Raw genomic sequence first — 21,827 nt, 5'->3', positions numbered from 1 at the left:
ATCGTGTTTGCTTTTTCAGAATTCATATAATACTTGGAATCATATAGCCATTCCAGGTTGGCTTCTTTCACTTAACAATATACTGTTGAGATCATTCCTTGTTTTCTAGTAGCTTATAGTTCATTTTACCTCAAAATTAAAAAAAAAATGCATTTTTTTTTTGAGACAGGGTCTTGCTTTGTTGCCCAGGCTGGAGTGCAGTGGTGCAATCACAGCTCACTGCAGCCTCGACATCATGGGCTCAAGCCATCCTCCTACCCCAGCCTCCTGAATAGCTGGGACATCTCATGTGTGCCACCACACCTGGCTAATTTTTAATTTTTTTTGTGTAGATGGAGTCTCCCTATGTTGCCCAGGCTGGTCTCAAACAAATTCCTGGGCTTTAGCAATCTGCTCACTTCAGCCTCCCAAAGTGCTGGGATTATAAGCATGAGCCACTGTGTCCAGCAAAACAAAACAAAACAGAAAAAACAACACCCCCCCCAAGTATATATCTATATACATTTTGTTTTTTATAGCAGTTATTGGTTCACAGCAAAATTGAGCAGAAAGTACAGAGTTCACACATACCATCTGTCCTCCCTTGAGAGTCTCCCAGATATCCTTTTTTAAATTGCTAGACACGTTCTAAAAGAGTTGTAACACTTATCATTTCTTTTTATTGGTGAATTATATTCGATTGTGTATATGTATAACAGTTGGCCCATTCACCTACTGAAAAAACAACTTGTTGCTTCCAAGTTTTTAGCAGTTATGAGTAAAGCTGCTATAAATGTTTGGGTGCAGGCTTTTGGGTAGACCTAAGTTTTCACCTTATTTGAGTAAATACCAAGGAGGACAATTGCTGAAATTGTGTTGTAAGAATATGTTTAGTGTTGTCAGAAATTGCCAAAGTTTCTTCCAAAGTGGTTGTATCATTTTGTATTCCCAGCAGCAACTAATGAGACTTCCTGTTGCTCCAAATTCTTGCCAGAATTTGGTTTGTCAATGTTCTGGATTTTAGCTATTCTAACTGATGTGTAGTGGTATTTTTATTTTATTTTTTAAACTTAAAATTTTACATTTTATTTTTAAGGATTTTTTCAGAGCAGTTTTAGGTTCACAGCAGAATTGAGAGGAAAGTACAGAGATTTTTGATATGCCCCTTTCCTCCATACATGCATAGCCTCTCACATTATCAATATTCCCCACCAGAGTGATACATTTGTTATAATTAATTAACCTACATTGACACCATCACCCAAAGTCCATAGTTTACATTAGGGTTTACTCTTGGTGATGTGCATTCTATGAGTTTGGACAAATGTCTAATGACAAATATCCATCATTATAGTATTATATACAGTATTTTCACTGTCCCCCAAATATTCTGTGCTCCAGTCATCCCTCCCTCCCCACGAACCCCTGGCAACTACTAACCTTTTTACTTTCTCCATAGTTTTGCCTTTTCCAGAATGTCATATAGTTGAAATCATACAGTATACAGCCTTTTCATATTGACTTTCTTTCACTTAGTAATATGCATTTAAGTTTTCTCCATGTCTTTTCATGGCTTCATAGCTCATTTCTTTTTAGTGCAGAATTCCATTGCCTGGATGTCTTACAGTTTATTTCTGCATTCGTATGCCTAGGACATTTTGGTCACTTCCAAGTTTTGGCAACTATGAATAAAGCTACTGTTAACATCTGTGTACAGGGTTTTGTGTGGACATTTTTTTCAGGTTCTTTGGGTAATAAATAATAAGGAGCAAGATTGTAATGTGTTTAGTTTTGTGAGGAAACTACAAAACTACCTTCCAAAGTGGGTGTACCATTGTGCATTCCCTACAGCAATGAATGAGAGTTCCTGTTGCTTCTCATCTTTGCTAGCATTTGGTGGTGTTAATATTCTGGATTTTGGCCATTTTAATAGGCATGTAGTAGTATCTAATGGTTTTATTTTCATTTTTCTGATTGCATGTGATGTGGAGCATCTTTTCATATGCTTATTTGCCATCTGTGTATCTTTGGTGTTACGTCTGTTAAGATATTTGGTCCATTCTTTAATCAAGCTTTTCATTTTCTTTTTTTAAAATTAATTATTTATTTTCCATAAGTTATTGGGGTACAGGTGGTATTTGATTCCACAAATAAGTTCTTTAGTGGTGATTTGTGAGATTTTGGTACACCCATCACCTGAGCAGTGTACACTACGCCATATTTGTAGTCTTTTGTCCCTCGCCCCCCTCCCACTCTTTCCCCCAAGTCCCCAAAGTTCATTGTATCATTCTTATGTCTTTGCATCCTCATAGCTTAGCTCCCACATATCAGTGAGAAGACAATGATGTTTGGTTTTCCATTCCTGAGTTACTTCACTTAGAATAATAGTCCCCAATCTCATGCAGGTAATTGCAAATGCTATGAATTCATTCTTTTTTATGGCTGAGTAGTATTCCATCATACACACACACACACACACACACACACAGACACACACACACACACACACACACACACATACACACACACACACATACTCACACACACACACCACAGTTTCTTTATCTACTTGTTGATGGGCATTTGGGTTAGTTCCACAATTTTGCAGTTGTGAATTGTGCTGCTATAAACATGCATGTGCAAGTATCTTTTTCTAATAATGACTTTTCTTCCTCTGGGTAGATGCCCAGTAGTGGGATTGCTGGATCAAATGGTAGTTCTACTTTTAGTTCTTTAAGCAGTCTCCACACTGTTTCCATAGTGGCTGTACTAGTTTACATTCCCACCAGCAGTGTAGAAGTGTTCCTTGTTGACTGCATCCATGCCAACATCTCCTGTTTTTTGATTTTTTGATTATGTCCATTCTTGCAGGAGTAAGTTGGTATCACATTGTGGTTTTGGTTTGCATTTCCCTGATTATTAGTGATGTTGAGCATTTTTCATATGTTTATTGGCCATTTGTATGTCTTCTTTTGAGAATTGTTGATTCATGTCCTTAGCCCACTTTTTGATGGGATTGTTTTTTTCTTACTGATTTGTTTGAGTTCATTGTAGATTCTGGATATTAGTCCTTTGTCAGATGTATAGATTGTGAAGATTTTCTCCCACTCTGTGGGTTGTCTGTTTACTCTGCTGACTGTTCCTTTTGGCATGCAAAAGCTCTTTAGTTTAGTTAGGTCTCAGATATTTATCTTTGGTTTTATTGCATTTGCTTTTGGGTTCTTGGTTCATGAAATCACTGCCTAAGCCAATGTCTAGAAGGGGTTTTCCAATGTTGTCTTCTAGAATTTTTATAGCTTCAGGTCTTAGGTTTAAGTCTTTAATCCTCTTGAGTTGATTTTTGTATAAGAATCGAGTTTCATTTTCCTACATGTGGCTAGCCAATTATCCCAGCAACATTTGTTGAAAAGGGTATCCTTTCCACATTTTATATTTTTTGTTTGCTTTGTTGAAGATCAGTTGGCTGTAAGTATTTGCGTTTATTTCTGGGTTCTCTATTCTGTTCCATTGGTCTATGTGCCTTTTTTTGTATCAGTACCATGCTGTTTTGGTGACTATGGCCTTATAGTATAGTTTGAAATCAGGTAGTATGATGCCTACAGATTTGTTCTTTTTGCTTAGTCTTACTTTGGCTATGCAGGCTCTTTTTTGGTTCCATATAAATTTTAGAATTGTTTTTTCTCATTTCTGTGAAGAATGATGGTGGTATTTTGATAGGGATTGCATTGATATGTAGATTGCTTTTGGCAGAATGGTCATTTTCACAATATTGATTGTACCTGTCTGAGAGCATGGGATGTGTTTCCATTTTTTTGTGTCATCTATGATTTCTTTCAGCAGTATTTTTTAGTTTTTCTTGTAGAGGTCTTTTGAGTCCTCGTTTAAGTTTATTCCAAAGTATTTTGTGTTTTTTTTGCAGCTATTGTAAAAAGGGTTGAGTTATTGATTTGATTCTTTGCTTGGTCACTGTTGCTGTATAGAGGAACTGCTGATTTGTGTACATTAATTTTGTATGCAGAAACTTTGCTGAATTCTTTTATCAGTTCTAGGAGCTTCCTGGAGGAGTCCTTAGGGTTCCCTCAAGGTAAGTGATCATAGTGTCAGCAAAAAGTGACAGTTTGACTTCCTCTCTACCGATTTGAATGCCCTTTATTTCTTTCTCTTGTGTGATTGCTTTGGCTATCCAGTACTATGTTGAAGAAGAGTGGTCAGAGTGGGCATCCTTGTCTTGTTCCAGTTCTCGGAGGGAATGCTTTCAACTTTTCCCCATTCAGTATTGTGTTGGCTGTGGGTTTGTCATAGATGGCTTTTATTATATTGAGATATGTCCCTTGTATGCTGATTTTGCTGAGAGTTTTAATCATAAAGAGATGCTGGATTTTGTCAAGTGCTTTTTCTGCATCTGTTGAGGTGATCTCGGGATTTTTGTTTTTAATTCTGTTTATGTGGTGTATCACATTTATTAACTTGTATTTATTAAACCATCCCTGCATCCCTCATATGAAACCCACTTGATCGTGGCGAATTATCTTTTTGATATGTTATTGGATTCAGTTAGCTAGTATTTTGTTAAGGATTTTTGTATCTATGTTCACTAGGGATATTGGTCTGTAGTTTTCTTTTTTTGTTTTATCTTTTCCTGGTTTTGGTATTAGGGTGATAGTGTCTTTATGGAATGATTTAGGGAGGGTTCCCTCTTTCTCTGTCTTGTGGAATAGTGTCAATAGGATTGGTCCCAATTCTTCTTTGAATGTCTAGTAGAATTCTGCTGTGACTCCATCTGGTCCTGGACATTTTTTTGTTGGTAATTTTTAAATTACCATTTCAGTCTCGCTGCTCATTATTGGTCTGTTCAGGGTATCTAATTCTTCCTGATTTAAGCTGGGAAGGTTGTATTTTTTACAGGAGTTTATCCATCTCTTCTAGGTTTTTTAATAAACGTGCATAAAGGTGTTCATAGTAGCCGTGAGTGATCTTTTGTATTTCAGTGTTGTCAATTGTAATATCTCCTGTTTTGTTTCTTAGGTTATTTGGATTTTCTCTCTTCTTTTCTTGGTTAATCTTGCTTATGATCTATCAATTTTATTTGTCTTTTCAAAGAATCAGCTTTTTGTTTCATTTATCTTTTGTGTTTTTTTGTTTGTTTCTATTTCTTTAGTTGTGCTCTGATCTTGGTAATTTCCTTTCTTCTGTTGGGTTTGGGTTTGGTTTGTTTTTGTTTCTCCGATTCCTTGAGGTGTAATCTTAGAATGTCAGTTTGTGCACTTTCAGTCTTTTTCATGCAGGCACTTAGGGCTATGAACTTGCCTCTTAACACTGCCTTTGCTGTATCCCATAGGTTTTGATAGGTTGTGTCATTGTCATTCAGTTCAAAGAATTTTTAAATTTCTGTCTTGATTTCATTTTTAACCCATTCCTTATTCAGGAGCAGGTTATTTAATTTCCACATATTTGCATGGTTCTGAAGTTTCCTTGTGTAGTTGATTTCCAGGTTTATTGCACTGTGGTCTGAGAGAGTGTTGATATAATTTCAGTTTTCTTAAATTTATTGAGGCTTGTTTTATGGCCTATCATATTGTCTTGGAGAAAGTTCCATGCACTGTTGAATAGAATGTATATTCTGCCGTTATTGGATGAAATGTTTTATATATATATATATATATAACACACATATATAACATATATAACATATATAACACACATATAACATATATATAACACACATATATATAACACATATATATAACATATATATGTGTAAATGGTAAGTCCATTTGTTTTAAGGTATGTTTTAAATCCATTGTTTCTTTTTTCACTTTCTGTCTTCATGACCTGTATAGTGCTGTCAGTGGAGTATTAAAGTCCCCACTGTTACTATGTTGCTGCCTATCTCATTTCTTAGATCTATTAGTAATTGTTTTATAAATTTGGGAGCTCCAGTGTTAGGTGTGTACATGTTTAGGGTTGTGATATTTTCCTGTTGGACAAAGCCTTTTACCATTATGTAATGCCCCTCTTTGTCTCTTTTAACTGCTACTGCTTTAAAATTTGTTTTGTCTGATGTAAGAATAGCTCGCTTTTGGTGTCCGTTTGCGTGAAATGCCGTTTTCCAACCCTTTACCTTAAGTTTATGTGATTCCTTATGTGTTCGATGAGTTTTCTGAAGGCAGCAGATAGTTGGTTGGTGAGTTCTTATCCATTCTGCAGTTCTGTATCTTTTAAATGGAGCATTTAGGCCATTTACATTCAATGTTAGTATTGAAATGTGAGGTACCATTGTATTCATTGTGCTTTTTGTTGCCTGTGTGCTTTGGTTTTTTGTTTTTGCTTTTTAACTTGTATTTTTGTTTTATAGGTCCTATGTGATTTATGCCTTGAAGAGGTTCTGTTTTGATGTGTTTCCAGGATTTGTTTCAAGATTTAGAGCCCCTTTTCTCAGTTCTTGTAGTGGTGGCTTGGTAATGGCAAATTCTTGCAGCATTCGTTTGTCTGAAAACCTGTATCTTTCCTTCATAAATGATACTTTCATTGGATACAAAATTCTTGGCTGATAATTGTTTGTTTGAGGAGGCTGAAGATAGCCCCAATTCCCTTCTAGCTTCTAGGGTTTCTACTGATAAATCCACTGTTAATCTGATAGGTTTTCCTTATGGGTTACCTGGTGCTTCTGTCTCACAGCTCTTAAGATTGTTTCCTTTGTCTTAACTTTCAATAACCTGATTGCCATGTGCCTAGGTGAAGACCTTTTTGTGATGAAATTTCCAGGTGTTCTTTGTGCCTCTTGTATTTGGATGTCTAGGTCTCTAGCAAGGCCAGGGAAGTTTTCCTTGATTATTCCAGAATATGTTTTCCAAGCATTTAGAATTCTCTTCTTCCTCAGCAACACTGATTGTTCTTATGTTTGGTCGTTTAACATAATCTCAGACTTCTTGGAGACTTTGTTCATATTTTCTTATTCTTTTGTCTTTGTCTTTGTTGGATTGGGTTAATTCGAAGACCTTGTCTTCAAGTTCTGAATTTCTTTCTTCTACTTGTTTAATTCTATTGCTGAGACTTTCCAGAGCATTTCACATTTCTAAAAGTGTGTCCAAAGTTTCCAGAATTTTTTATTGTTTTTTCTTTAAGCTATCTACTTCCTTGAATATTTCTCCCTTTACTTCTTGTATCATTTTTTGGATTTCCTTGCATTGGGCTTCACCTTTTTCTGGTCCCTCCCTGATTAGCTTTATAATTATCCTCCTGACTTATTTTTCAGGTAAATCGGGGATTTCTTCTGGGTTTGGATCCATTGCTGGTGAACTAGTGTGATTTTTGGGAGGTGTTTAAGAGCCTTGTTTTATCATATTATCAGAGTTGTTTCTGGTTCCTTCTCGTTTGGGTAGGCTGTGTCAGAGGGAAGGTCTAGGGCTGAAGGCTGTTGTTCAGATGCTTTTGTTCCATGGGGTGTTCCCTTGATGTAGTGCTCTCCCCCTTTTCCTATGGACATGGCTTCCTGTGAGTTGAACTGCAGTGATTGTTGTCTCTCTTCTGGGTCTAGCCACCCAGCGAGTCTTCCCAGCTCTGGTCTGGTACTGGGGGTTGTTTGGACAGAGTCCTGTGATGTGAGTCTCTATGGATCTCTCAGCCGTGGATACCAACGCCTTTTCCAGTGGAGGTAGTGGGGGGGTGCAATGGACTCTGTGAGGGTTCTCAGCTTTGGTGTTTTAATGTTCTATTTTTGTGCTGGTTGACCTCCTGCCAGGAGGTGGCGCTTTCCAGAAAGCATCAGCTATAGTAGTATAGAGAGGTACTGGTGGTGGGTGGGGCTCTGGAACTCCCAAGATTATATGTCCCTTGTCTTATGCTACGAAGGTGGATAGGGAAGGACCATCAGGTGGGGGTGGAGGTAGGCATGCCTGAGCTCATACTCTACTTGGGCAGGTCTTGTTTTGGCTGCTGTGGGGGATGGGGGTGAGATTCCCAGGTCACTGGAGTTGGGTACCTAGGAGGATTATGGCTGCCTTTGCTGAGTCATGCAGGTTGTCAGGGCAGTGGAGGAAAGCTGACAGTCACAGACCTCACCCAGCTACCAGGTAAAATGAAGGGCCAGTCTCTCTCCCACCGTGCCCCCATCAACAGCCCCGAGTCTGTTTCCAGTCTGAGGGTGTGAATGGGCTTCTCACCTCATTCAAATTGTTAGAAAGTTCAGCTAGCGATTTCGTCTCCCTGTGGAGTTATGCCCCTGCTCCTCTGGTCACCGACGCAATGGATTCCTGTGGTGCCAGGCAGGAATGGCCTGCTAGGGGGCGCAGCGAGCTCTCAGGGCCTTCCTGCTGCTTCTTCTACCCCTGTATTTCACCTGGGTCTCTAAATTGGCTCAGCTCCAGGTTAGGTCAGAAACTTCTCCCGCAGACAGACCTTCAGCTTCTCCAGTGGGGGGCACGTGTTCGGGAGAGGAAGGTCTCCCTTTCCCACTTCCGCAGTTGGGGCACCCAACAGTATTTGGAGTGTCTCCTGGGTCCTGCAGGAGCAGTCTACTTCTTTTAGAGGATCTGTGGGCCCTCTTGGGATTGCTCCTTTGTTGTTGCTGTCAATCTGGGGCTAAAATCCACCATGAGAGCTTCTGAAAGCTGCTCTGCCTGTAGCTGCAGTCTGGTCCTGCCTCCTGTCCACCATGATGATTTCAAGCTGTTCATTTTCTTACTGTTGAGTTGTAAGAGTTCTTTGTATATTTAGATAACAGTCCTGTACCAGATATGTCATTTTCAAATATTTTCTCACAGTCTTTGGCTTGCCTTCTTATTCTCTTGACATTGTTTTTCCAGAGCAGAAATTTTTAATTTTAACGAAGCCCAGCTTATCAATTCATTCTTTCATGGATTGTGGCTTTGGTGTCATTTTTAAAAAGTCATTGATAAACTCAAAGTCATCTAGATTTTCTCCTATGTTATCTTCTAGGAGTTTTATGGTTTTGTATTTTACATTCAGGTTTGTGATCCGGTTTGAGTTAATTTTTTTTTGAGGCAGAGTCTTGCTGTGTTGCCCAGGCTGGAGTGCAGTGGTGTAATCTCGGCTTACTGCAATCTCCGTCTTCTGGGTTCAGGCAATCTCCTGCTGCAGCCTTCCTAGTACAGGCACCCGCCACCATGTCTGGACCTGGCTAATTTTTGTATTTTTAGTAGAGATGAGGTTTTACCATGTTGGCCAGGCTGGTCTCAAACTCTTGACTTCAAGTGATCAGCCTGCCTCGGCCTCCCAAACTGCTGGGATTACAGGTGCAAGCCACCATGCCTGTCCAGTTTGTGTTAATTTTTATGAAGGATGTGAGGTCTTTGTCCAGATCATTCTTTTGCATGTGGATATCCAGTTACTCTAGCACAGTTTGTTGAAAATACTTTTTTCTTTTTAGTAATTTGAACTTTCGACTCAGCGAGTACATATGCACGTTTGTTACATGGGTATACTGCTTGATGCCGAGGTTTAGGGTACTACTATGCTGTCACACAGGTAGGGAGCATAGTATCCAATAGTTAGTTTTTCAACCCTTGTCCCACCCCCTTTGTCCCCCACTAGTAGTCCCCAATGTCTGTTTTTGCCATCTTTATGTCCATGATTACCCAATGTTTAGCTCCCACATTGGATGCTCATGGACATAAAGATGGTATGGGTGGCCATAAGTGAGAATAGGTAGTATTTTGTTTTCTGTTCCTGCATTAATTAACTTAGATGATCCTATGTTGCTGGAAAGGACATGATCTTGTTCTTTTTTTATGTCCGCATAGCATTCCATGGTGTGTATGTACCACATTTTTTTAATTCAATCCACCACCGACGGGCACCTAGGTTGATTCCATGTCTTTGCCATTGTGAATAGCGCTGCAGTGAACATTTGACTGCATGTGTCTTTTTGGCAGAATGATTTATTTTCTTTTGGACATATACTCAGTAGTGGGTTTGCTGGTTCAAATGGTAGGTCTATTTTAAGTTCTTTGAGAAATCTCCAAACTGCTTTCCACAGTAGCAGAACGAATTCCCGCCAATAGTGGATAAGCATTCCCTTTTCTTTACGGCCTTGCCAGCATTTGTTGTTTTTTTTTTTGACTTTTTAGTAATAGCCATTCTGACTGGTGTGAGATGTTATCTCATTGTGGTTTTGATTTGGAATGAAAGGAACTTTTTTCATTCTATTGCTTTTGCCTCTTTGCCGAAGATCAGTTGACTATATTTATGTGGGTCTGTTTCTGGGCTGTGTGTTCTGTTTCTTTGATCTATTTGTTAAAAAAAAATAAGATAAGTCACCATAGTGTCTAAGAGAAAATATTCTTTCACCCATACCACACTCTCTTGATTAGTGTAGCTTTATAATAAGTCTTGAAGTTTGGCAGTGTCAGTCCTCTGTTTTCTCTTTAAAATTGTGTTTGTTATGCCTAGTCGTTTGTTTCTCTATAAACTTTCTAATCAGTTTGTTGATATGCACAAAGTAACTTGCTGGGATTTTGATTGACATTGCATTGAATCTGTTGATCAACTTGTGAAGAAGTGACATCTTAATAATATTGAGTCTTCTATCCGTGAACATGGAATATTTTTCTGTTTATTTGGTTCTTTGATTTCTTTCATCAGAGTTTTGTAGCTTTCCTCGTACAGATCTTGTACATATGTTGTTAGAGTTATACCAAAGTATTTCTTTTTTTTTTGGAGACGGAATCTCGCTCTGTCACCCAGGCTGGAGTGCAGTGGCACGATCTCAGCTTACGGCAAACTCCACCTCCTGGGTTTATACCATTCTCCTGCCTCAGCCTCCCGAGTAGCTGGCACTACAGGTGCTTGCCACCACACCTGTCTAATTTTTTTTGTATTTTTAGTAGAGATGGGTTTTCACCGTGTTAGCCAGGATGATCCCAATCTCCTGACCTCGTGATCCGCCCACCTCGGCCTCTCAAAGTGCTGGGATTACAGGGGTGAGCCACTGCGCCTGGCCAAGTATTTCATTTTTTTATGTGCTAATGTAAATTGTATTGTGTTTTTATTTTCAAATTACAGTAATTTATGCAAGTGTATAGGAAAGTGATTGACTTTTGTATATTAATCTTGTGTCATGCAACCTTGCTATAATTGCTTATTGGTTTCAGATTTTTGTTCATTCTTTTGGAATTTCCACATCAACAGTTATGTCATCTGCAAACAAAGACAGTTTTATTTCCCAATCAGTATATCTTTTTAAAAAGTGATAAATATTTGTACATATTTATGGCATACATGTGATCATGTGATATTTTGTTACATGTAAAGAATGTGTGATAACCAAATCAGGTGTTTAGGATATCCATCATCACAAGCATGTATTATATCTGTGTATTGAGAACATTTCAAGTTCTTCTAGTTATTTTGAAATACACGATACATTGATGTTAACTATAGTCACCATATTCTACTACTGAATATTAGAACTTACTCCTTCTATCTAACTGTATGTTTGTAGCCATTAACCAACCTCTCTCCATTGTGAACCCTCTCTTCTACATCTGTCCCAGCCTCTAGTATCTATAATTCTACTCTCTACCTTCATGAGATCAACTTTTTCAGCACCCACATGTGAGTGAATACGTGCAATATTTTTCTTTCTGTTTCTGGCTTACTTAACATAATGACGTTCAGTTGCATCCATGTTGCTGTACATGACAGAATTTTATTCTTTTTTATGGCCAAATTATGTTTGATTGTGTAAATATACTATATTTTCTTTATCCATTTGTCCATTGATGAGCAGTTTGGTTGGTTCTATATCATTGCTGTTGTGAGTAGTGCTGCAGTAAACATGGGAGTGTATGTATTCTATTGAAATCTTGTTTTCCTTTCCTTTGGATAAATACCCAGTAGTGGGATTGCTGTATCATGTGTTAGTTCTATTTTTAGTTTTTTTTTGAGAACTCTTCATACTGTTTTTCATAATGGCTGTGCTAATTTACATTCCTACCAACAGTGTATGTGAGTTCCTTTTTTCCTGCATCCTTACCAGCATCTATTATTTTTTTGTCTTTCTGATAATAGCTATTCTGACTGGGATAAGACGATATCTCAGTGTGGTTTTATTTATATTTCGCTAGTGATTAGTGATGTTGAGCATTTTTTCATGTACCTGTTGGCCATTTGTATGTCTTCTTTTAAGAAATGTTTATTCACACCCTTTGCCCACTGTTTAATGGGATTTGTTGTTGTTTTTGTTGAGGTTTTGAGTTCCTTGTGTATTCTGGACATTAGTCCCTTGTCAGATGAGTATTTTGCAAATACTTCCTCCTATTGTTTAGACTGTCTCTTCATTCTATTGATTGTTTCCTTAGCCATGTAGAAGTCATTGTCTATTTTTGTTTTTGTTGCTTTGCTTTTGAGGTCTTATTCATAAAATCTTTGCCTAGACTGATGTCCTGGGGTGTTTCCTTTTAGTAGTTTTATAGTTTCAGGTATTCTGTTTAAGTTGTCAATCCATCTTAAGTCGATTTTTTGTATATGGTGAGAAATAGGGGTCTGGTTTTATTCTTCTGCATATGGATATCCTGTTTTCTCAGCACCATTTATTGAAGTGGGTGTTCCTTCCCACTTCAGTGTATGTTAGGGTGCCTGAGTTGAAAATCTTTAAATAGATGGATTTATTTATGAGTTCTTTGTTTTGTTCCATTGCTCTGTAGGTCTGTTTTTATACCAATACTATGCTGTTTTGGTTACCATAGCCTTATAATAAAGTTTGAAGTCAGGTAGTATGATGCCTCTAGCTTTGTTCTTTTTTCTCAGGAATGCTTTGGCGATTTGGATTCTTGTTTCCATATAAATTTTAGGTTTATTGTCTTTCATTGCTGTGAAATAGTCATTGGTCTTTTGATAGGGATTGCATTGAATCTGTAGATTGCTGAATAGTGTGGTCATTTTAACAATATGAATTCTTCCAGTTCATGAGCATGATATGTCTTGCATTTGTTCCTATCCTCTTCAGTTTTTTCCGTTAGTGTTTTGTAGTTTTCCTTGTGGAGGTCTTTCACTTCTTTGGTTAAGTTTATTCCTAGTGTTTTTTTTTTTTTTCTTTTTGTAGCTGTTGTAAGTGGAATTACTATCTGGATTTCATTTTCAGTTAGTTCATGGTTGGTGTATAAAATCACTACTTTTTTTTTTTTTTTTTTTGACAGAGCCTCACTGTGTCGCCCAGGCTGGAGTGCAGTGGTGCGGTCTTGGCTCACTGCAACCTCCACTTTCTGAGCTCAGGTGATCCCTGCTCAGCCTCCCTAGTAGCTAGGACAGAATCACTACATTTTTGGATGTTGATTTTGTGTCCTTCGTCGTATCTGAACCTGCGTATGAGATATGAGTCTTTTTTTTTTGAGACCGTTTCGCTCTGTCACCCAGGCTGAAGTATAGTGGCATGGTCATCTGCAGGTTCACTGCATCTTCCTGTGCTCAAGGAAACCATCCTCCTGCCTCAGCCTCTCGAGTAGCTGGGACTACAGGCACGTGCCATCATGCCTGGCTAAGTTTTATTGTTTAAAATTGTTTTGTAGAGCATGGTGTCTCGCCATGTTGTTCAGGCTGGTCTTGAATTCCTGCCTTGGCCTCCCAAAGTGCTGAAACAGCAGGCATGAACCCCTGCACCCAGCTGAGATCTGAGTCTTTTTTGGTGAAGTTTTTAGGTTTTTCTAAATATAAGATCATGTCTTCTGCAAAGAGGGATAATTTTACTTCCTTTTTTCCAATTTGGATGTCTTTTATTTTTTTTTCTTTTGCCTGATTGCTCTGGCTAGGACTTCCATTACTATGTTGAATAAGAGTGGTGAATATGTGCATCCTGTTTTGTTCCAGTTCTTAGGGGGAAGTCTTTTAGCTTTTCTTCATTCAATATGATGTTGGCTGTGGATTTGTGATTATATGGCCTTTATCCTGTAGAGGTATGTTCCTTTTATGTCTAGTTTCTTGAGCATTTTTATCATAAAGTGATACATTATTTTATCAAATATTTTTTCTGCATCTGTTGAGGTGACTGCATGGTTTTTGTTTTTCATCCTATTGATGTGATGTGTCATGTTTATTGATTTGCATATGTTGAACCATTCTTGCATCCCTGAATACAGTCTCACTTAGATTATGGTGTATCATCTTTTTAAAGTGCTTTTGGATTTGGTATGCTATTAATAATATTTTGTTGAGGTAGTTTGTGTCTATTTTCATAAGGGATATTGGTCTGAAGTTTTCTCTTTGTGTGCGTTTCCTTGTCTTCTTTTGGTATTAGGGTAGGGATGACTTTGTAGAATGAGTTAGGAAGAATTCCATCATCTTCTGTTGTTTGGAATAGTTTCAGAAGATTTGGTATTCTTCTTTGTAAGTTTGGTAGAAATTGGCAATGAAGCCATCAAGTTGTGGGCTTTTCTTTTTTGGGAGCCTTTTTATTATTCAACCTCTTAAAATTGTCTTTAGTGACAGGGTCTTGCTCTGTTGCCCAGGCTGGAGTACAGTGGCATGATCATCCTCCTTGTAGCCTCGCTTAGAATTCCTGGGCTCAAGTGATCCTCTCACCTCAGCCTCCTGAGCAGCTAGTATCACAGGTATGCACGACCATGGCCGGCTAATTAAAAAATGTTTTTTGGTAAAGGTGGGGTCTTGCTATATTGCCTAGGCTGTTCTCAAACTCCTGGACTTAAGCAGTCCTCTCACCTTGGCCTTCCAAAGAGCTGGGATTGCAGGCATAAGCCACTGTGCCTGGCCTACTCATTCAGTCTTGTTGTTTGTTACTGGGTTGTTCAGGGTTTCTGTTTCTTTCTGGTTCAGTCTTGATAGGTTGTATGTGTCTGGACATTTATCTGTCTTTTTCTAAGTTTTTCAGTTTGTTAGCTCGTAGTTGTTCATCGTAGTCTCTGATAATCTTTTGTATTTCTCTGCTATCCATTGGAATGTCTCTTTTTTCATTTCTGAGTTTATTTGGGTACGTATTGGTCAGTCTAGCCAGTTGTTTATTAGGATTGTCTTTAAAAAACCCCTTTTTTTCCATTGATTCTTTGTATTATGTTTTTAAAAGTCTTTATGTTTTCTTTAGTTTTGCTCTGATGTTTATTTTCTTTTCTCTACTAACTTTTTTTTTTTTTGGAGATGGAGACTCGCTGTGTCACCTAGGCTGGAGTGTAAGGGCGTGCTCTTGGCTCACTGCAACCTCCACCTCCCAGGTTCAAGTGATTCTCCTGCCTCAGTCTCCTGAGTAGCTGGGATTATGAGTGCCCACCACCACACTCAGCTAATTTTTGTATTTTTTGTAGAGAGGGGGTTTCACCATGTTGACCAGGCTGGTCTCAAACTCCTGACCTCAAGTGATCCACCAACTTCAGCTTCCCAAAGTGCTGGGATCACAGGCATGAGCTACCATGCCTGGCCATTTACTAATTTTGTTTTGGCTTGTTCTGACTTTCCTATTTTTTTTTAGGTGCATTATTAGTTTTTTTACTTAAATCTTTGTACTTTTTTTGTCATACATATTTATTGCTATAATATTCTCTCTTAATAGTGCTTTTGCAGTATCTTACAGGCTTTAAATGCTGAATTTGTGTTTTTACTTGTTTCAAGATGTTTGTTGATTTCCCTCTTAATTTCTTCCTTGACTCTGGTCATTCCAGAGCATGTTGTTTAATTTCCATGTATTTGTATCGTTTCCAAAGTTCTCGTTATTGGTTTCTAGTTTTTTTTTTTTTTTTCCTTTGTGGTCTGTGAAGCTATTGATATGATTTTGATTTTTAAAAATTTAGTGAGGTTTTAGGCCACACCATTCAGGACATAGGCATGGGCAAAGACTTCATGACTAAAACACAACAAGCTATTGCAGCAAAAGCCAAAATTGACAAATGGGATCTAATTAAACTAAAGAGCTTCTGCACGGCAAAAGAAGCTACCATCAGAGTGAACAGGCAGCCTACAGAATGAGAGAAAATTTTTGCAATCTACCCATCTGACCCAGGGCTAATATCTACAAGGAACTTAAACAAATTTACAAGAAAAAAACAACCGCATCAAAAAATGGGCGAAGGATATGAACAGACATTTCTCAAAAGAAGACATTTATGTGGCCTACAAACATGAAAAAAGCTCGTCATCACTGGTCATCAGAGAAATGCAGATCAAAACCACAATGAGATACCATCTCACACCATTTAGAATGGGAATCATTAAAAAGTCAGGAAACAACATACAGGATGTGGAGAAATAGGAGTGTAAGTTAGTTCAACCCTTGTGGAAGACAGTGTGGCAATTCCTCAAGGATCTAGAACCAGAAATACCATTTGACCCAGCAATCCCCTTACTGGGTATATATCCAAAGGATTATAAATCATGCTAGTATAAAGACACATGCACACATATGTTTATTGTGGCATTCTTCACAATAGCAAAGACTTGGAACCAACCCAAATGCCCATCAATAATAGACTATATTAAGAAAATGTGGCACATATACACCATATAATACTATACAGCCATAAAAAAGAATGAGTTTGTGTCCTTTGCAGGGACATGGATGAAGCTGGAAACCATCATTCTCAGCAAACTAACACAGGAACAGAAAACCAGACACTGCATGTTCTCACTCATAAGTGGGAATTGAACAATGAGAACACATGGATACAGTGTGGGGAACATCACACACTGGGGCCTGTCGTGGGGTGGGGGGCAAGGTGAGGGATAGCATTAGGAGAAATACCTAATGTAGATGATGGGTTGATGGATGCAGCAAACCATCATGGCACATGTATACCCATGTAACAAACCTGCATGTTCTGCACATGTATCTGAGAACTTAAATAATAATAAAAAAATTGTTGATGTTAGCTTTGTGGCCTAACATATGGGCCTATTCTGGAGAATGTTCTTTGTGCTCATGAGAAGGATGTGTAATCCATAGCTAGTGGATGAAATGTTCTGTAAACGTCTGTTAGGTCCATTTGGTCTATAGTGCAGAAAAGTTCAATTTTTTTTGGTTTGTTTTCCTTCTACATGTTGAAAGTGGGATGTTTAATTCTCCAAGTATCATTGTATTGGGATTTATCTCTCTCTTTAGTTCTCATATTTGCTTTATTTATCTGATTGCTCCTGTATTGGGTGTATATGTTTATAATTGTTATGTGCTCTTGCTGAGTTTTTCTCTTTATCAATATGTGATGACGTTTTTGTCTCTCTTTATTTTTATTTCAAGTTTTGCAATATGTTTATTTTTTTCGTTCGATTTTAAGTTCCAGGGTACATGTGCAGGATGTGCAGGTTTGTTACATAGGTAAATGTGTGCCATGGTAGTTTGCTGCACAGATCAACCCATCACCTAGGTATTAAGCCCAGCATCCATTAGCTGTTCTTCCTGATGTTCTTTTTCCCCTCCGTCCCCCTGACAGGCTCCAGTGTGTATTATTTCCCACCAATGTGTTCTCATTGTTCATCTCCCACTTATGAGTGAGGACATGGGGTGTTTGGTTTTCTGTTCCTGCATTAGTTTGCTGAGGATAATGGCTTCCAGCTCCATCCATGTCCCTGCAAAGGACATGATCTTTTTCCTTTTTATGGCTGCATAGTATTCCCTGATGTATATGTACCACATTTTTTTAATCCTGTCTATCACTGATGGGCATTTGGGTTGATTCCAGTCTTTGTTATTGTGAATAATGCTGCAGTGAATATATGTGTGCATGTATCTTTATAATAAAATGATTTATATTCCTTTGGGTGTATACCAGTAATGGGGATCTGGCATGGGCTCAAATAGGCAATTTCCATGCCTATCTAGAGTCTGTTTTGAGGAATCACCGCGGCGCACACACTGGAATCCCTTGTCTCATTGTTAAGCTTTTATCTTATTTCTTTACTTTATTATATTATTTATTTATTTATTTTTGAGACGGGAGTCCTCGCGACATCATGTCGCCCAGCGGCTGGAGTGCAGTGGCCGGATCCTCAGCTCACTGGCAAGCTCCGCCTCCCAGGTTTACGCCATTCTCCTGCCTCAGCCTAACCGAGGTACTGGACTACAGGCTCGCCCGCCCACCTTGCCCGGCTAGTTTTTTTGTGTTTTTTAGTAGAGAGGGTTTCACCGGGTTAGGGCCAGGATGGTCCTCGATCCTTCCTGGACCTCGTGATCTCCGCCCGTCCTCGGCCTCCCAAGAGTGGTGCTGGGATTTACAGGCTTGAGCCACTCGGCGGCCTAGTTTTTTTTAACTTAATGTCTATTTGTCGGATGTTAAGCGCCTACTTTTGTGGCTTTCCATTTTTGTTGGGGAAATATACTTATATATATATCATTATCATATATAATATATAATATATAAAACATTACGTATATATATATATAAATATGTATTCATCACATCCCTTCACTTTCACTTCATCTTAGTCTTTATAGGTGAAGTGAGTTTCTTGTAGGCATCATTCTGTTGGGTCTTGTGTTTTATCTATTCAGCCAGTCTAAATATTTTAATTGTGGAATTTAAACAGTTATGTTCAAGGTTGTTACTGGTAGTGAAGACTTACCCCTCTCTATACCTCAAAATAATAAGAACCATGTGTGAGAAGCCCACAGCCAACATCGTACTGAATGGGCAAAAGCTGGAAGTATTCCCCTTGAAAACTGCCAGAAGACCAGGATGCCCACTCTCATCACTCCTATTCAACATAGTATTGGAAGTCCTGGCCAGGGCAGTCAGATAAGAGAAAGAAATAAAGGGCATCCAAATAGGAAGAGAAGAAATCAAACTATCCCTGTTTGCAGACAACATGATCCTAGATCTAGAAAACCCCATATTCTCAGTCCGAAGTCTTCTTAAACTGATAAACAACTTCAGCAAAGTCTCAGCATACAAAATCAGTGTCCAAAAATCACTAGCACTCCTATATACCAACAACAATCAAACTGAGAGCCAGATTAGGAACAAACTCATTCACAACTGCCACAAAGAGAGTAAAATACCTAGGAATACATCTAACGAGGGAGGTGAAAGATCTCTTCAAGGAGAACTACAAAACACTGCTCAGAGAAATCAGAGATGACACAAGCACATTCCATGCTCATGGATAGGAACAATCAATATCGTTAAAATGGCCATACTGCCCAAAGCAATTTATAGATTTAGTGCTGTTCTTATCAAACTACCAATGACATTCTTTACAGAACTAGAGAAAACTATTTTAAAATTCATATGGAACCAAAAAAGAGCCTGAATGGCCAAGGCAATCCTAAGCAAAAAGAACAAAGCTGGAGGCATCATGCTATCCAACTTCAAGTTGTGCTACAGGCATACTGTACTACAGGCACAATGGAACAGAATAGAGAGCCCAGAAATAAGACTGCATACCTACAACTATCTGATCTTTGGCAAACCTGAATAAACAAGCAATGGGGAAAGGATTCCTTATTCAGTAAATGGTGCTGGGATAACTGGTTAGCCGTATGCAGAAAATTAAAACTGGACCTCTTCCTTACACCATATACAAAAATTAGCTCGAGATGGATTAAAGACTTAAGTGTAAAACCTCAAACTGAAAACTCTGGAAGACAGCCTAGGCAATACCATTCAAGAGATAGGCATGTGCAAAGATTTCATGATAAAGATACCAAAAACAATTGTGACAAAAGCAAAAATTGACAAATGGGATCTAACTAAACTAAAAAGCTTCTGCACACCAAAAGAAACTATCAGCAGAGTAAACAGACAGTGTACAGAATGGGAGAAAATTTTTGCAAACTGTGCATCTGACAGAAGTCTAATATACTGCATCTATAAGGAACTTAAACAAATTTACAAACAAAAACAGCCCCATTATAAAGTGGGCCAAGGACATGAACAGATACTTTTCCAAAGAAGACATACATGCAGCCAACAATCATGTGAAAGAAAGCTCAACATCACTAATCACTAGAAATGCAAATCAAAACCACAGTGAGATACCATCTCACACCAGTCAAAATTGCTATTGTTAAGAACTCCAAAAGTAACAGATGGTGGTGAGGTTGTGGAGAAAAAGGAATGCTTGTAAAGTGTTGGTGGGAGTAGAAATTTGTTCACCTATTGTGGAAGACAGTGTGGCCATTCCTCAAAGACCTAAAGACAGAAATACCATTCACCCCAGCAGTCCCATTACGGGGTATTTACCCAAAGGAATATACATTGTTCTTTTATAAAGACACATACACACATATGTTTATTGCAGCAGTATTCATAATAGCAAAGACATGGAATCAACCTAAATGCCCAGCAGTGTTATACTGGATAAAGAAAATGTGGCACATATACACCGTAAAATGAGATCATGTCTGTTGCAGCTACTTGAATGGAGCTGAAGGCCATTATCCTTAGCAAACTGATGCAGGACAGAAAACCAAACACCGCATGTTCTCACTTATAAGTGGGAGCTAAGTTACGAGAACACATGGACACAGAGGGGTACAATACATGCTAGAGCCTTTCAGAAGGTGGAGGGTGTGAGGAGGGGAGAGCATCAGGCAAAATAACTAATGAGTACTAGGCCTAATATCTGGGTGATAAATAATCTGTATAACAACCCCCCATGACACAAGTTTACCTATGTAACAAACCTACACAGGTACCTCTGAACTTAAAAGTTTTTAAAAAAGGACTTACTAATTTTGTTAATGATTTTCTGACTGTTTTTATATCTCTATTTCTGTCTTCTTTTATTGTTTACTTTTGTGATTTGGTGGTTTTTAAAAAATTATTTTTATTATACTTTAAGTTCTAGGGTACATGTGCACAATGTGCAGGTTTGATACATAGGTATACATGTGCCATGTTGATTTGCTGCACCCATCAACTCGTCATTTACATTAGGTATTTCTCCTAATGCTATCCCTCCCCTAGCCTCTCAACCCCCGACAGGCCTCAGTGTGTGAAGTTCCCCACCCAGTGTCCAAGTGATCTCATTGTTCAATTCCCACTTATGAGTGAGAACATGCGGTGTTTGGTTTTCTGTCATTGTGATAGTTTGCTGAGAATGATGGTTTCCAGCTTCATCCATGTCCCTGCAAAGGACATGAACTTATTCTTTTTTAAGGCTGCATAGTATTCCATGGTGTGTATGTGCCGCATTTTCTTAATCCAGTCTGTTATTGATGGACATTTGGGTTGGTTCTAAGTCTTTGCTATTGTGAATAGTGCTGTCATAAACATATGTGTGCATGTGTCTTTATAGTAGAATGATTTATAATTCTTTGGGTATATACCCAGTAATGGGATTGCTTGGTCAAATGGTAATTCTAGGTCTAGATCGTTGAGGAATTGTCACACTGTCTTCCACAATGGTTGAACTAATTTACACTCCCACCAACAGTGTAAAAGCATTCCTATTTCTCCACATCCTTTCCAGTATCTGTTGTTTCCTGACTTTTTAATGATTGCCATTCTAACTGGCATGAGATCGTATTTCATTGTGGTTTTGGTTTGCATTTCTCTGATGACCAGTGATGATGAGCATTTTTTCATTTGTCTGTTGGCTGCATAGATGTCTTCTTTCGGGAATTGTCTATTCATATCCTTTGCCCACTTTTTGATGGGGGAGTTGTTTTTTTCTTTGTAAATTCTGGATATTAGACCTTTGTCAGATGGGTAGATTGCAAAAATTTTCTCCCATTCTGTAGGTTACCTGTTCATTCTGATGGTGGTTTCTTTTGCCGTGCAGAAGCTCTTTAGTTTAATTAGATCCCATTTGTCAATTTTGGCTTTTGTTGCCATTGCTTTTGGTGTTTTAGTCATGAAGTTCTCGCCCATGTTTATGTCCTGAATGGTATTCCCTAGGTTTTCTTCTAGGGTTTTTATGGTTTTAGGTCTAATATTTAAGTCTTTAATCCATCT

At 38.4% G+C, this 21,827-nt stretch overlaps 1 protein-coding gene across 1 annotated transcript in view; it reads left to right on the top strand.

Annotated features, from left to right (window-relative positions):
* Positions 1–21,827, top strand: part of SENP7 (SUMO specific peptidase 7) — a 180,749-nt gene that overhangs the window by 19,927 nt on the left and 138,995 nt on the right.

The sequence above is a fragment of the Rhinopithecus bieti genome, unplaced genomic scaffold (assembly GCF_001698545.2).
Source record: "Rhinopithecus bieti isolate Rb0 unplaced genomic scaffold, ASM169854v2 scaffold_4640, whole genome shotgun sequence".
In the NCBI taxonomy this organism is placed as follows: domain Eukaryota; kingdom Metazoa; phylum Chordata; class Mammalia; order Primates; family Cercopithecidae; genus Rhinopithecus; species Rhinopithecus bieti.
The sequence above is the reverse complement of the archived record's forward strand: the minus strand, read 5'-3'. Positions and strand labels throughout refer to the sequence as shown.